The sequence below is a fragment of the Rattus rattus genome, chromosome 2 (genome assembly GCF_011064425.1).
Source record: "Rattus rattus isolate New Zealand chromosome 2, Rrattus_CSIRO_v1, whole genome shotgun sequence".
Taxonomy (NCBI): domain Eukaryota; kingdom Metazoa; phylum Chordata; class Mammalia; order Rodentia; family Muridae; genus Rattus; species Rattus rattus.
This window is the reverse complement of record NC_046155.1, coordinates 63,358,142-63,373,284: the sequence shown is the minus strand read 5'-3', so window position 1 is coordinate 63,373,284 and position 15,143 is coordinate 63,358,142.

The window sequence follows — 15,143 nt, the reverse complement described above, 5'->3', positions numbered from 1 at the left end:
ACTTCTCTTGGCCATGTGTAGGCAGTGTAGTAGCAACCTAAATGTGGGGAAAGCTGCAGGTCAGTGGGCACACACCATGGAGTCTGCAATAGAGCCTCTATTAATCCCACTGAAGAAAAAGTAAAGACCACCAACCCGAATTGTTGGTCAAATTAAAGCAAGCTTTATTTCTGCATACAGTAAGATCTGTCCAGCTGCTGTCTCTCCCCAAGGTGGGCTTTGAGAAAACAGCGCTGAACACAGAGGGTGTAGGGTTTTTATAGCTCAAAACCAAAAGGCTGGGGGATCTCCAAAGGCTCTTGGCAAGTGAAATACAGAAGCAGATAGCAGTCTGAGGTTACTTTCCAGAACATCTTGTGGCTTTTGTGAGGGTATAGGTCAAGGCACAGTCAAGGTGTACAGCAAGTCAGATTCCAGGAAACAGACCTGAAGTTTTATAGTTAAACAGAACTAAACTTATTTTAACCTTGTAATAAGATGGTTTCTGATTTTAAGAAGGAGTTAGACGAGTCCATCAGCTTCCTAAGCTGACTGAAGCTGGATGTTGAGAAAAGGCATAGTTACAAAATTACAAAATCTGATCTTGCCCATTCCTTAGGTGGGCCCCATCTCATCCAGGAAGCATGAGACGACACTCATAAATGAAAATGTTCCAAGGTAACAAAGAGTAAGAAACCAGACCCACGGGAGCCAATCTACAGGCTTTGGGTCCCTGTGGAAACAGACTTTGGAAAAACTCAGATGTGGTTTCTCAAACAACATGGATAGCTAGAAAGCATCCTATTTTCATCTGTTGAACACGTACCTGCCCTTGAATGCATGCATCTTTCTTATAGATGGGTCTGGCTCCTGAGGAGCTGGCTCTGCTTGGGCAGAACCAGGCCCTGAGTATGTGTCTAGAAAGTGGCAGCGAGCTCCAGGTTCAGCAGCCCACAGCTGCCTACATGCTCCTACCAGGCTGATCCCATGAGCAGATCGGACACACCAGGTCCATGCTCTAAACCCCTCCACACACCTTAGGCCAACATGGGGGCTGATCAATGATCCTTGTAACAAATGGCCCTGTCTTCATGCATGCCTGTTCTCCCCATGCCTATGATTGCCTGAGATAGAGGAATGTGGTCTGTACTTCTCCCGCAGAGACACCTGGAGTTCCTTTGCCTTCCATCCACCTGCATGCCTTTGGACCTCCAATAAAGTAGAAATTATATTTGCACAGCAAGACTTTCCTGGTAGTGTTTTCTTATAGGAAAAGCACATAGAAGCAGGAACCAAGAAGGGATTTTTGGTTATTACAGAACAGCAAATGTCCTTGTGGGAAACAGAATGAAACAAATATCAACACAGAACCTTCCGTCATATTTGGAAAGGTGAATTATCCATTGTGAGGACTGAGCAGCTAAAATGAAACCACGTCCCAGGACCAACCATGCCTACTACTTGTATGTTTTTCACCAAAATAAACAGACAGTTTCTCTTGTGGAGGGGACATATGCCATAGAGCAATGTAGATTGCCATAGGCAATATTGATTCTCTGGCTGTATGGGACAAATATGACTCCTGTGGGTATGACACTTCCTTTGTGGTGCCAGGCAAGTCATTCATAAATGCTTGTAAAATGGTACGAGGATATCAATTATTCAAATGTGATAGGAAATGTCCAAAGATGTGCAGTTCTGCTGAAGAGGCCACCTCCTGTAGCCAGGCAGGAAACCCAACGGAGTGATAGGTACATCAACCCACCCACAAAACTTTCAACCCAAAATTTATCCTATCTGCGAGAAATGCAGAGGCAGGGGCTGGAGCAGAGACTGAGGGAATGGCCAAGCAATAACTAATTTAACTTGGGCCCCATCTCATGGGCAAGCACCAATCCCAGACACTATTAATGTTATGCTTGCAAACAGGAGTCTAGCATGGCTGTCTTCTGAGAGGCTCCACCCAGCAGCTGACTCAAATTCAAACACCCATAGCTAAACAATGAATAGAACTTGAGGACTCTTATGGAAGAGCAGGAGGAAGGATTGCAGCCTCTAAGGGGGTAGGAACTCCACAAAAAAAAACAAACAAACAAAAAACCAGAGTCAACTAATCTGGACCCCCTTGGGACTCTCAAAGACTGAACCACCAACCAAAGAATATACATGAGCTAGACCTAGGCCTCGCCACACATATGTAGCAGATGTGCAGCTTGGTCTTCATGTGGGTCCTGAACAACTGGAGCAGGGCCTGCCCAATAGCTGCTGCCTGTACGTGAGATATCGTCTTCTAGCTGGTCTTCCTTGTCTGGCCTCAGTGGGAGAGGATGCATCTAGATTCACAGACACTTGATGTGCCAGAGTGGGGGGATATCCAGGGAGTTCCCACTCATTCCAAGAAGGGGAGGGGATTATGGGAGGGGTAACCATGAAGGGGGCAGTGAGTAGAAAGTAAAGTGAATAAGTAGTAGTAGTAGTAGTAGTAGTAGTATTAATAATAATAATATAATAATAATAATAAATACCCAAAGAAAGAAAAGAAATGTAGTTCTAAACTCTTAGAGAAATGATAGCTGTCCCCACCCTATAAAGAGAGTGACTGGACACTCCCCTCAACATCACAGCAGGTAGGAACTGAGTCGAACACATCCCCCACCTCTCAGGTGTGTCTGACTTATTAATACCTTTTTCTGAGAGCCGAGAAGAATGGGTATACCCATACTGAGCAAAGTAAGGAGAGAACAAAGCAAAGTTCTTGGAGCCCTGCAACTGTTTGAATTATATTTGAAATTTAGTCCCAGAACTTCTGTGCTAATGTCATTTGGAAGTAGGGACCCTGGAGAGTGAGTCGTGAGGGCTCCATACACGTGTAATTTGCAGGTTGGCAGATTAAAGGATTCATGGTCTGAAGGGCAAGTAACTTTCCTACAGAGAAGACCTCTCTAGCATGTTTCCTCTACCTTCACAGGAGGCACTGTAGCGTGCCAGTCACCACCCAGACCTCCCAGTGGATACTGAGCACATGCAACACACACCCTGTTTTCCAATTCCTACTACCAGGGAATTAACATCTATAGATCACACGATCTGTAGAGCTGAGTTACAGCAACAATATTCTGCAATACATAATGGCTAGAAGGAGTGCTGAGAAAAATACATGCTACCCCTTCACAGGGAGGGCCCACCACACTACCCTCAGGGATTTTACTACTCAGGGTCCACTCTCTGACCAAAGCTGACTAACTTTGCCAGAGCTGCATGAAGAGAAGGAGGTCTCTACTGTATCCCCAACATCTCAAGGTAGTAGAGTTACCTGACTCAGTCCTGAGTGCTAACTGAAACCTTCCCCTCAGAGTCTGTGTCATAGCTGACACTGGCTGGTTTGGGGCATGAGCAGAAGGCATGATCTTGAACACCCAGCATATCTTGAACATCTTCAGCCCTTTCTGTCTCAAACCTTAAGACTCTGAGCAAGTTTCAGAGAGGAGAGCCAGAAACAGGATATGACCTAATGAGCTCACAGAACCACCCAACACTGGACATGACAGGAGTTCACGTTTACAGGACTCTGACCAACATTGTGATATTCCATCTGGAAATACACACAGTTGGATCATCTGGGAGCCAGAGCCTGAACAGTTAGTGAAGAACTAACAGCTTCCACTTTGAAACATTTACAGTACAGAGATAATTTGCAAATCAGACACATTTACCTGTATGACTATCAGTGACTGTGTCCTCCAGTGTCTACTGCAGTGGGTATGTACAAGGCAGTACCACATATGAAGACCTCTCCAGCGTCATCCCAGATCAGGACCTGAGGTGCTGGTATCTCATAGTGGCAAGCCTACTGAAGAGTGTGGCATGCTCTCAGGGTGCTGTGCGGACAGATGGCGTGCACATCACAGCAGCTGTCCATATCCCCAGGTGCTCATGAAGGCCTCTCTGAATGGCCCACAAGGGCTCTGAATAGTGGGTCTAGGAATTCTGTATCTTCCTCTTCTGTAGCTGTTTCCATTAGAATGAAACCTTTCCCAGAGATAGAGGGGAGGCTCGGAAATCTCACAAGAAAGAGGCAAAGCTCAAGAGGCCCTTCTGTGAGCTTGTACATGTGTACAAGCCCTGTGGGTGGCCCCTACAGCTCTGGGCATGCATTTTTCTAATTCATCACTTATGCAGGAGTGGGACAGCATGGGTGGGCTTTGTAGATACGCAGCTACCCTAGTCACCCATGCACTTGTGGTTACAATAAACTCATTGGTTCACCAAGCTAGACAGGGATGGAATCATTTGTCTGTCTGTGATTCTTCTCTCTTTGAAATTAGACTCCCCAGGAAGCCACCCAACACTGACTGTGCACAGGAACAGAAATCTTGATGCCAGGGTCTGCCTGGGTGGGAAGTGGCTTCTGGGGAGAGGAGAAGAATGAGCCCTGTCCAGTACGAAGCAGGGCAGCAGAGCCTCCTCCCTGACTCCAGCGCTCAGCCTACTGGAGAAAAGCCCCACCAGCCTCACAAAGCTGGGATTAGAGGACTCATGCAGAGGATTTGTTTTTAATTTCAGGACAGGATTGGAATGCCCTGTTGTGTCTGCCTTCCAATAAACTGATAATACTCATATTTCGGTATCTCCATTTTGATGAAACGAATAGCAGTGCATCAGCAAACTATTAGTGAATCTGCGTTCTCTAGAACTTAATCCGTGGGCTTAATGAGTAAAAGTTCAAAAAGGGAAAAAAATTCAGGTTGTTAAGGCTGCATTTGCTTTCAGCTCTGGAACTTCAGTTCGTTGCAAAGTAAGCACGACAACGACGATGATGCTCAATTACTTTCCTCCCTGTGTCTTTTCTCTTTTTAACCCAAAGTGGAAAATTATCTCTACAAACCTTTTTTGGGATTACCAAACTGCTGAGGTTCTCAACTCTGTCATCTTCTCTTCTGTTTTAAGTACGAGCCCGGTGACAGCCTGTGTCAATGCTGTGTAACATGTTGGTGGCACTACCAAGGGGGGGCTGCTGCCTACCCACAATTCCCTGCTTCACTTCCTGAGACCCATGACAGAGCATGAATGAGTGCAGTGCCCAATAGTGTGGTGACTAACTGATTAGCCAGAGAGGTGTGACCTCTTCTCTCCTGAAAGAAGGAAGGTTTCCTTGATTAGCATGACAGGCAAGGCTTGACATTAGGCAACCTGGATATTAATGTGCATGTTGGCATCAGATCACCAGAGACGCATTTGAGGAAGGTAACAGCCCATAGTCACGCTGTCTGTTTTTATTTTGTTTTGTTTTGTTTTGTTCTTTTATGTAGCCAATGAGCCTTCTAGTCCATACTGCCGTTCTCATGAGATCATACAAACAAGACCAAAGAAGTTAGATTTGGGACAGAGCTCAAAGACATGAAGTTGGAGTCAGGGGGAGAGACTACCACCACACAGCAGGGTTTATCACTGTGTGTAGTCTTCACTGACACAGATGTCAAGAAGCTACATTAGTGTGCCACAGCTGCTGAGGGCAGAGAAGACGGTTCTACAGAGTGCAAGGAACCCCATGGGGCTGACACTGGTCTTGATCTTGTTCAGCAGGAGTTCCTTGACACAGAAGATTCTCAAATTACAGAAGGTAAAGAAACAGGGAGGGAAGCTCTCAAGGAAATGTTTAACCTTTTGCTGGCCTTTGACTCTGACTCATGACCAAATGTACTCATGTGGCCAAAGATGATGAATTCATTGCCCCAAAACAGCTGCTGACATTAAAAGCTAAATACTCTGGTCTATTTAAGGAAGACATAAATAGCAGTACCTATTTTTTTCTTTCTATTTCTGTTGGTTGATTTTTAACATTTCTCATGACTGTGCCACCTCTCCACCCTCCCATGGGCCACTGTCACCTTTTCACCTTTTCAGATTGGGCCATGGGACTGGGTTGTATCCAATCCTACATATCTCAAGGTCCCACCTGCTCCTGTGTGCTGCCAGCTTCTGGCAAACAGTGGTATGCATGTCTTTATCTCTGTTTGCATGGTTCCCCATTGCAGATAGGGAAGCAACAGAAAGATCAAAGAAGCAATTCCACTCAAACCTAACTTAGGAAAACAGTAAGTTTCATTAGAGTTATTTACAAGGGTGTGGGCAACTTATGGGTGGCTATACTGCTGGGGAAAAAATCTTTTCCCTTCCCAGCCAGTATTACCTGTCTACACATCTCTGGGGAAGGCTGAAGCCTTGTAAGCCCCTCCTCTAGTAGCCATTATCTGTCTATATATCCTTGGGAAGGTGTGTGGTCTCATGAGGTCCTTCCCTAGTAACTGTTAACTAGCTATATGTAAATCTTGAAACAAAAAAATGGAAGGGTATTGGGACTTATGAAGGGAAACTAATGAACCCAACTTATAGAGGTTTCTTTCGGTAATTCTAGCAGCTGATCGTTCAAGAAGCCAATGGCCATGCTGTACTGGAAGGCAACATTCCACAGCATGGGCATACATAAAAAATAAAGTCACAGATAGCAGGGACAAAGATGGGACAGTGGCTCACATTCAAGGACAGACATGGTCACCATGAGGCAAGTAAGAAGTTGACCCTCCAGTTACCCTATTCCTTTGTTAAACTTTTTCTGGCCTGTGACTCTGAGTAGTAACCCACTAGTGGAGAGCAACTTCCCAAGCTCACCTTCAACTTTGAAACCTGCTGCATTCAAAGCCAGTGACCCAGCATTGCCCCATGCTTCTTAAGTAAGTTCTGAGAGTGTCAAAGGACCAAGGAAGCCGGATGTGTGATGAGCTGTTTCCAGAGCCTAAAAGGATGGAGTTGAGGTCAGAGGGAGAAACTATCACTTCATAGAAGACTTCATCAAAATGTGTAGTCATCATTGACTGAGACGTCAAAAGGCTACATTAGTGTGATACGGCCAAGGCCTTTTCGCTGATGGAGAGGTGAGCCTCTCCGACTCTGCAGGGTTTTAGGGGCCACTGGGAACACGGCATCCCCTTTGGGCAGAAGGAATCATTGCCCAAAAAGATAATGGAGTGTCCACCTCTGGCCTAGCAAGCAGGAGCCAGAGATGAAAACCTAAAGGTAAGGAATTTGTATACCCCTGTCTTCTTGTTCAAGTTTGATGACTCTGACCCTGAAGCCTGTTCGTGCAGGTGCCTGCCAGACTGTCAAATGGAGGGGGGGGGCTATGGGTAAGAAGACAATGTGAGAGTACAGTGTAGAAGGAAAGACTCGGCCTCTGTGAGGGAAAGGCAGGGCAAGGAAGCAGGTGGTCCGGAGTTGACATAGATAGATGACAGGAACTCCAAATCCCACTCACATAGCGGAGGAAAGGGGGGAAGCAAAGTCAGCCAGCAGAACGCCCACCTCCTACTTCCCCCACCTTCCTGAAATGATCCTGCCTGAGGCCCCCACTGTACCAAGCAGTGGCTCTTCCCTGCCAGTGATGGGCAGGTCTCAGGTCCCAGACTTGTGGTCCTGCACACATGCCTTAGTCCCTCTGATGGTACTTCCTAAAATATAAACTGGATGTCACCAGCAGATGAAAGCAGTGGGGGGGGGGGTTTCACAGATTGTTGATCGTGACTTGGGAATACTAGACTGACTCCCTCACAATGGCTCTCTTCCCCATTCTATTGATACCTTCTGGGTCGTCTTTTCCCACATATGGTTTCCATTCGTTCATTGCAACACCTGAGAGCTGTCTCTTCATTTTACATTTTGGCAAGCAGAGACAGAGAGGGGTGACAACACACACGTGCAGAGTCACACAATCTCTGAGACATTCCAACCACCAGCAGAAATGGGCCACCAGAGAAGACATGGCTGTTAGGAGGGAGTATTCCCTAGCCAGGCCCGAAGACTGAAGCCCATTCCTGGTCCTCCCCCTTCTTGGCACCATCTCCAACTTGGGAACACTGTTTAAGAATCAAGCTTTCAAGCTGCTATACTGAGACAAGGTTCAAAACTCAGCTTCTGCGTGGCAGGAGCTCAGCAGGCTGGCCACCCTCCCTGCACAGAGCTCCCTGTCATTGGGTAATGTGGACAGCCAAGAGGAGCCATGAGGAGAACATTCCCATTCATTGGGAGTTACATGTGTGGTCTGAATCTGGTCATACACTCTGCCTATCAGAGAGGTCTATGTCAGGAGGCCTGAGCTGGGTCCAGACAGAGCCAGCAGGGAACAGCTGGTGGGGAAGAGCCTAGCTCTACACAGACTAAGAGGCAGAGGGGCAGCAGTGGAAGAGAAGCAGAGAACTACAAGTGAGTAAGGCAAAGAATCACGCAAAAGGGAAGCCAGAGCCACCTCTCAGAAGGGGGGAAGGCAAGGAAGACCACTCGAGTGCATGGACGAGAACTTCATGTGAAGTTGGGGTTGTTGTAAGGCCTCAGAAATGTCCAGAGGGTGACATTTGGAAGATCTTCTAGAATCTGAAGAACCGGCCTGCTGCATCAACTCTGGGACAGGCAGGAGAACCCAAGAAGGAAACCCCTACAGGCTGCTGAGCTGCTGTCTCCAATACGCCTCCTCCTGCTCACTTCAACAGGGAATTGGAAACAAGTCAAAGGTAGCTGTGGAAGAGGACGCCTTTCCCAGAAGCCAAGACCACTGGGGGAGACCATCACCACAGAGCATAACAGTAACACAGCTCCTCTCCCTGATCCTAGCACTGGGGGCCAAATCCAGGACCTTGCAAGCCAGTCAAGTGCTCTACCATTGAGCTAACTCCCCAGCCCGCAGGCACAGAGCCTCTTGGTCTGGCTGTGGTGGGGCCCTGGGAGCAGCTGTACACACAGGAATAGAGGCTTTATTTTCCTGAGCTTTGGCTCCTGCTCAGGGCCCTAAAGAGAAGAATTCACACCAATCTAAAAAGGGATTTATCAATCTTGCCTCCTGCCAAGCCTTATCCTTTATAAAAATAGCTGGTGGTTAGATTTTCTGGGACAGAGCTCCACCAGTTACCTGAGGCTTTGGGAGCTGAGAGAGGAGGAGTGCTGGCTAAGATGCCAAGAGCCATGGCTCTAACTGCCCATGTCACTGGATCCATGCCAGGGCTCACCCTGCCTGCCTGCCCAAGACTCTAGTGAGTGCAGATGGGGACACATGAGTCTCTGTTCTGCAGAAGCCATCAACTTCCAGTCCACCTTTCCACTTGCTCAGTGCCCTGCTGGTTTTGTGTGTCAGGTTAACACAAGCTAGAATCACCAGAGAGGAAGGGGCCTTGGTTGAGGAAATGCCCCCAGGAGATCCAGCTGTAAGGCATGTTCTCAGTTAGTGATCAATAGGGCAAGGCCCAGCCCTTGGAAGGTGGACTATGCCTGGGCTGGTAGTCCTGGGTTCTATAAGAAGGCAGCGTGAACAAACCAGGAGAAGCAAGCCAGTAAGCAGCATCCTCCATGGCGTCTGCAGCAGCTCCTGATTCTTCCCTGTTTGAGTTCCTACCCTGACTTCCTTTGATAATGAACAGCAACGTGGAAATATAAACCGAATAAACCCTTTCCTCTCCAGCATACTTTGTGTTCATGGTGGTCCAGTTGCAGTAATAGAAACCCTGACCAAGACATTCGGTAACTCTGTATACCTATGGAGCACCTACCTAAACCAGCTACTTTTATGAACAGTACAGTAAGCACCCAAGCCCTGTGAACCCTTAGAATCTCACTGGAGAGACATAGGCAACTTGGATGTCTCAGGATGCCTGAGGGGCACTGGTGGCTGTGTGAGGACACAAAAGCTCCTCAGGGTAGTTGAAAAGAAGCCCATGAGGGAATGGAAGCCAGAGGAGGCTACTTGGGATCTGTGCCAACGGCACACCCAGCCCAGTCCAGTGGGAAAATTGCTCTGTACCTGTGAAACTTACTTTAGCCTGTGGAGAGATCACATGACTGGGAACATGACTGTTTGGCCAATTAGGCACTAAGTTCACGTTTTAGCCAGTATTACTGAGAGTGCGTGTTCACAGTTAGCAGCTATCCCAGAGACATTTGGCATGTTTCAGATCTGTCGCTGCTAACTTCACCACCACTGTTGGAAATAGCATTTTGTCAATGTGATATGCAAATAAGACCCAAATGTAATTTCTTATGTAAATAAGTCACAATTCCCAAATAAGAACTGTGGAAACAGAGCTTCTTCCAACGTAAATCCATATGGCCGTTTATGTCACTTATAAAAATCTAACTCAGGGCTGTCGCAGGGCTCTGATATACGGCTGCGACAATTGAGTGTTACTGCGTTCAAAGGAAGATTCACATTGCAAAGGCTTAAGCGGCTCAACTGGTATGCTGGGTTAATTACCTTTGTGATTGAAGTTGGATGGTGTAAAAGCCCATTTTCGCTTCATGCAGTGAAGCTGGGTGTATTGTACTCTGAATGTATTGAGAATAGCCTTTGAATGGCTGGTTCATATTTCCTTAAATGAAATACAGTAAAATCTCATTATAACAGACCTCTCTATTTATGGCCTGGATTCGGTCAAATGTTTGGTTAATTCAATCATTCATTAAATACAGTGAGTTCTCCCGGCCTTACCTGTTCAGATCAGGGCACAGCTCCTGTCTCTGGCCACTGAAAATGAGACCTATCAGCAGGGACCCAGCTCTTGGATTTCCTCCATAAGCTCTTTTTTTTCTGGTCCCAGCCCTCGTTTGCCTAGCTCCTGGCAGCTTCCTCTGCGCTCTGAGTCATGAGGACGTGGTGTTGGACAGCTGACTGAAGCTTGCTTTCTGGAGCTGGGGTCTTGATGTTCATGTCATCTATCCCTGGAGATAACTCTTGGTGCCTGCGTGTGGGCCCTGGGCAGATGGCCACCTAAAGACCCTAGTGCTGACTGTGAGAGGCCAACACATCTGCAGATGACCTTGTCTATTGGAAAGATGGCCTGCCAAGACAGAAAGGGGCCAAGAGAGAGGGCCTGTCATCGAGTGTCATGAGCACCCCCACCAGCAGACAGTTGCCTCTGCTCTTTCTGTCACCTGCTCTGGGTTTCATGGGAAGCTGGACAATTTGCTCTTGAGCTGCAATGATTCTCCTTGATTCTGATGAGGGGAAAGGATGCTGCTACCTTTGCACTTAGGGTCCCAAATGAAAGGGATTGGGATACTCCTGACTCCCAGGTGAGACATTTTTCTTCCAGGTCTTTGGAAACTCCTAAACTCTCTTAGAGGGCTAGACAGCCATGCTCAGCAGTGCCTAATATAAAAGAAGTCAGGATGGGATTTCCCTGTACTTCCCCATTCCCTGCCTACCCACACACTCCTTACATTTCTTCCCTCTAGGTATCAAGAGTTTACTAAGCCCAGAAGCCAGAGGCTGGAAGTTCAGATACTATTGCCTGCCATGAACAAGCAGGCCCCATGACTCATCCCTCTAGACATTTGTTCTCTGGGAAGAAAGATATTGCCATAGAAATCTAGGCATCAATGCCTGCTTCAGGCCACTTCAGTGCCACTGGGGAAGTAGAGAGAGGTCAAGGTCAAGAAGTTAAGCTCCTAAAGAAGAGATGTGCTCATCCCCCTAGGGCCTCTAGGCCCTCTGCTCCTGCATGGAGGACAGGGTCACATGGAAGCATGGGGATCCTCACATCCCTACTACACATAACATGCATGCATTAGTTTTCTGTCTTGACAAAATACCCAACAAAATCAACTTGGGGAAGGGGATTTGTTGTGTCTCACAGTGTGAGGAGATGTAGTCCGATATGGTGGGGCAGCCATGACAAGGAGAGTCTCAGTCTACGACTAGAGACGGAGGCTTTGGCTGCTCATAAGGGTAGGCTAGGAAACAAAGAATAACACAGCCCAGGACTAGATGTGGCTTTAACCTTTAATGGCCTGCCCTAATAGCCTACTTCCTCAAGTCAGGACCACATCCTAAAGGCTCTAGAGACCTCAAAATAGTGTCACAAGCTGGGACTAAGTATATAAAATATGTCCCCATTGGGACATCCCATATCAAGCACATTAAATACCAAGAAGTAGCTCCAGTCCTAGGAGCCACTGTGACAGCACATGCATTTCTCATGGCTACTCTCAAAGGTGACAGAGGATACATGATCAAGTGGCCAGGGGACTTTCTCCAAAGGAGCAGTAGATGCCAAAGGACTCTTCCCAGTAGACTGGTGGGTGGCCTCTCTTGAGACTTGTATCTTGCATGAGTTAGAGATGGAGTTTGATCAGCCCTGGCTATGTTGTTCCCTGGCTGGCCTTCTGATGAGGAGTCTTTGTCTATGACCACGGCCTACCTGAGAGGGGTTATTCCATATGCAGCAAGGAATAGAAGGCAGCAGCCGCTTCACACAATGGCCTGAGTATGGATCCTGCCAGACAGTCACAGGTCATGTGGATACCCCAACCTGGTTTCAGGGATGGAGGTCCAGGCAAGGGCACACCAGTACCCTGGAAGTCTGGTAGCCTCTTGAGTATGCATCAAAATGCAAAGTACATCTCTGGAGACCTAGACTTAAAAGGCACATTTTTGTATAAATCGCTGGAGGCAATTTTGTTCTAGTTTACAGTTTAGGTATTACAGAGGGATAAAATAGCATGGGCTGAGAAACCCAGAGGCAGCCATCACCTGCCCTGTGCAGTCATGAGTGAAGGCTGCTGGAGGCACAGGCTTCACCAATGCCCCAGTGCCTTTTCAGTAATGACTTTCTGCTGGTGTATATGGAACGTCTGTTTATCCCCACCATGTACATGCTTATATAAGGGAAACGGGTACAAGACAGAATCCAGGCTCACAAGAACCCTGGGATGGATCTACATAATAGCAGCAAAGACTCCAACCTTATATGTTCAGTGTTTACTGCTTGTACCAGGCTTTAGGACAGTAGAGCTGCCTAGGGTTGGGCAACAGTCACTACAGGGAGTACACACAGGTTATGCACAGACCTTGGCAGCCACCCCAAGGCACAAAGGGCTTCAAGTGTTTTTATTGTGGCTAATATGGGAGACCTATCTAGAGGGTTCGAGACCTACACTACAGGTTAAATTTACATTTTTGAAAAGGCCTGAGTGGGTCATGGCTACAGAGGACAGGACAGAAGGAGGTAGGGCAGCCAGCAGGAGAGCCTGGCACCTGGCAATGAGCTGTGTCTCTGAGGTGAACCAAGCAAAGGGGAGCCAGGCAAACCTGAAGACAAAGAAAGAACAAGGCTTCATGAGTTAGGGACAGGAAGCAGAAGCACACTCCTTTGGCAGATGCAGAAAGGGACAAAACCCCTGCGACTCCATTAGCCAGATGCTCTCAGTGTCCAATATCATGAGGGCAAAGGCAGGTAAGTGAGTATCCAGAGGAAGTGAGCTGGCCTCATGTCCTGCAGGAACATCTGACAGTGGACCATAGCCCCCTCCTCTCTCCCTCTCCTGACTCCATAGCATACAAGCAGGGTTCTCCCACAGTTATGGTTTCCAATACCTCTGAGCAGAGAGGATTTTCAGGTATGAGGGGGAACCACTCATAAAATGGAGGCTCCAATTTCGGAGGCGTGATTGTTGTGTGCCCTTTATAAAGCAAGGCAGTGCAGGAGAACTGCACCGAAACACAAATGGGTGGGTGTTGCTGGTAATTACAGGAGAGAGCGCATGGAATGAGGTTCCATCCAGAGCTGTTACTACAGCAGAGCAGAGCAGAATGCCCTCTGCTTGGGGCACCCTAATTTGTTCTTCCACCACTGTGCTTATTTCAAATTAATATGCTTAGGATGGGGACCTTGCCTGCATTCTGTCACCATGGGAGACAGACAGCAGGAGCTGAGGCAATTAGAACCAGAACCCCAAAGGAGTTTCACTGTTCAAGAGCACCCGATGCCGAGACCACAAGCAGTTTCCCTTTACAATCCCAGATTACACAGGAGGCTTAGAATCCACGGGCTGACAGGTTCTAATCATGGAAGAGCTGTGTAATTACATGAGTGTTCTGTAAACCATTTAATTCCACCAAGACTGTGATAGGCAGAGTGACTTACAATTGTATCTATAATTGCCTGGCTTTAAACTTTTATAATATACTAAAGCAAGACACTGATAAGAAAAAGTGATGTGTTCTCCTTTCTTTGCCAGATTAGATCTAAGACCAGTGGGCACTGTATAGAAGGAAAAAACCACAGCACATGAATTTTTGAAGCTTATTTTAACAGCTTTTTTAGGTGTAACAGACATACCATAAAGTGCTCATATTGGAGTACATTATTTAATGTTTCTAAGTCTACAGATACTGTAAATCCATTATTACCATCAAGTGTCACTCTCAGAGGTTCCTCTTGCTTCTTTGTCATCTCTCCTCCTCTTCCCTCTTCCCTCTTCTCCTCCTCCTCTTCTTTCTTCTCCTCTCCTTCCTCTTCTTCCTCCTCCCCTTCTCCCTCTTCTTCCTCCTCTCCCCTCCTCCTTCCCTTCTCCCTCATCAGAAGTAGAGATGCTCTAGTGGACAGCATATAAACAGGATCATAGAATGGGTTTTTAGGGAGGAAGGAATCTGGCTTCATCCACTCAGTATAATTATTTTGAGATTCGGTTGTGATATCACCATGCCCATTGCCTTTTATTGCTAAGTGGTTGTCCTAATTTCATTCTGTTGCTGTGATAAACCTCTCTGACTAAAAGAAACTTGATAGAAGGAAAGATTTATTTCATCTTATACTTCCAAGCCACAGTCCATCATCAAGGGAAGTCAGGACAGGAACTCAAGCAGGAACTTAGTGGAGAAAGCACAGAAGAGTACTGCTTTCTGGTTCACTCAATAGCTTATTATGTTCAGCTCCTTTTCATATATACTCATCCCCTTAGGGATAGCACAGCCCACCATGAGCCAGGCTCTCCCATATCAAGGATCAATCAAGACAATCGCAGACATGGCCCCAAGCTAATTCACCCGCTGACACACTTCCACTGTTTGCACTGCACTGTCACCAGGCCAGCTGCTGTGTTCATTCACAGGTTGTAGAGGCCCATTCCTTCCTGCCTCTTACATAACTAGAGTGACTGCAGTCTGAAGAGATGAAATGTTTACCTTGCAAGCCTGAGAACTTGAGTTCCGTTCTTCAGATACCACGTTTTAAAGGCCTAGCTGTAAATGTTCATAATTCCAGCTCCGGGGAGGTAAAGGCAGGAGGATGCATGGGGCTCTCTGGTCAACCAGTCTAGTTTACTTTATGAGTTCCAGGCCAGTGAGA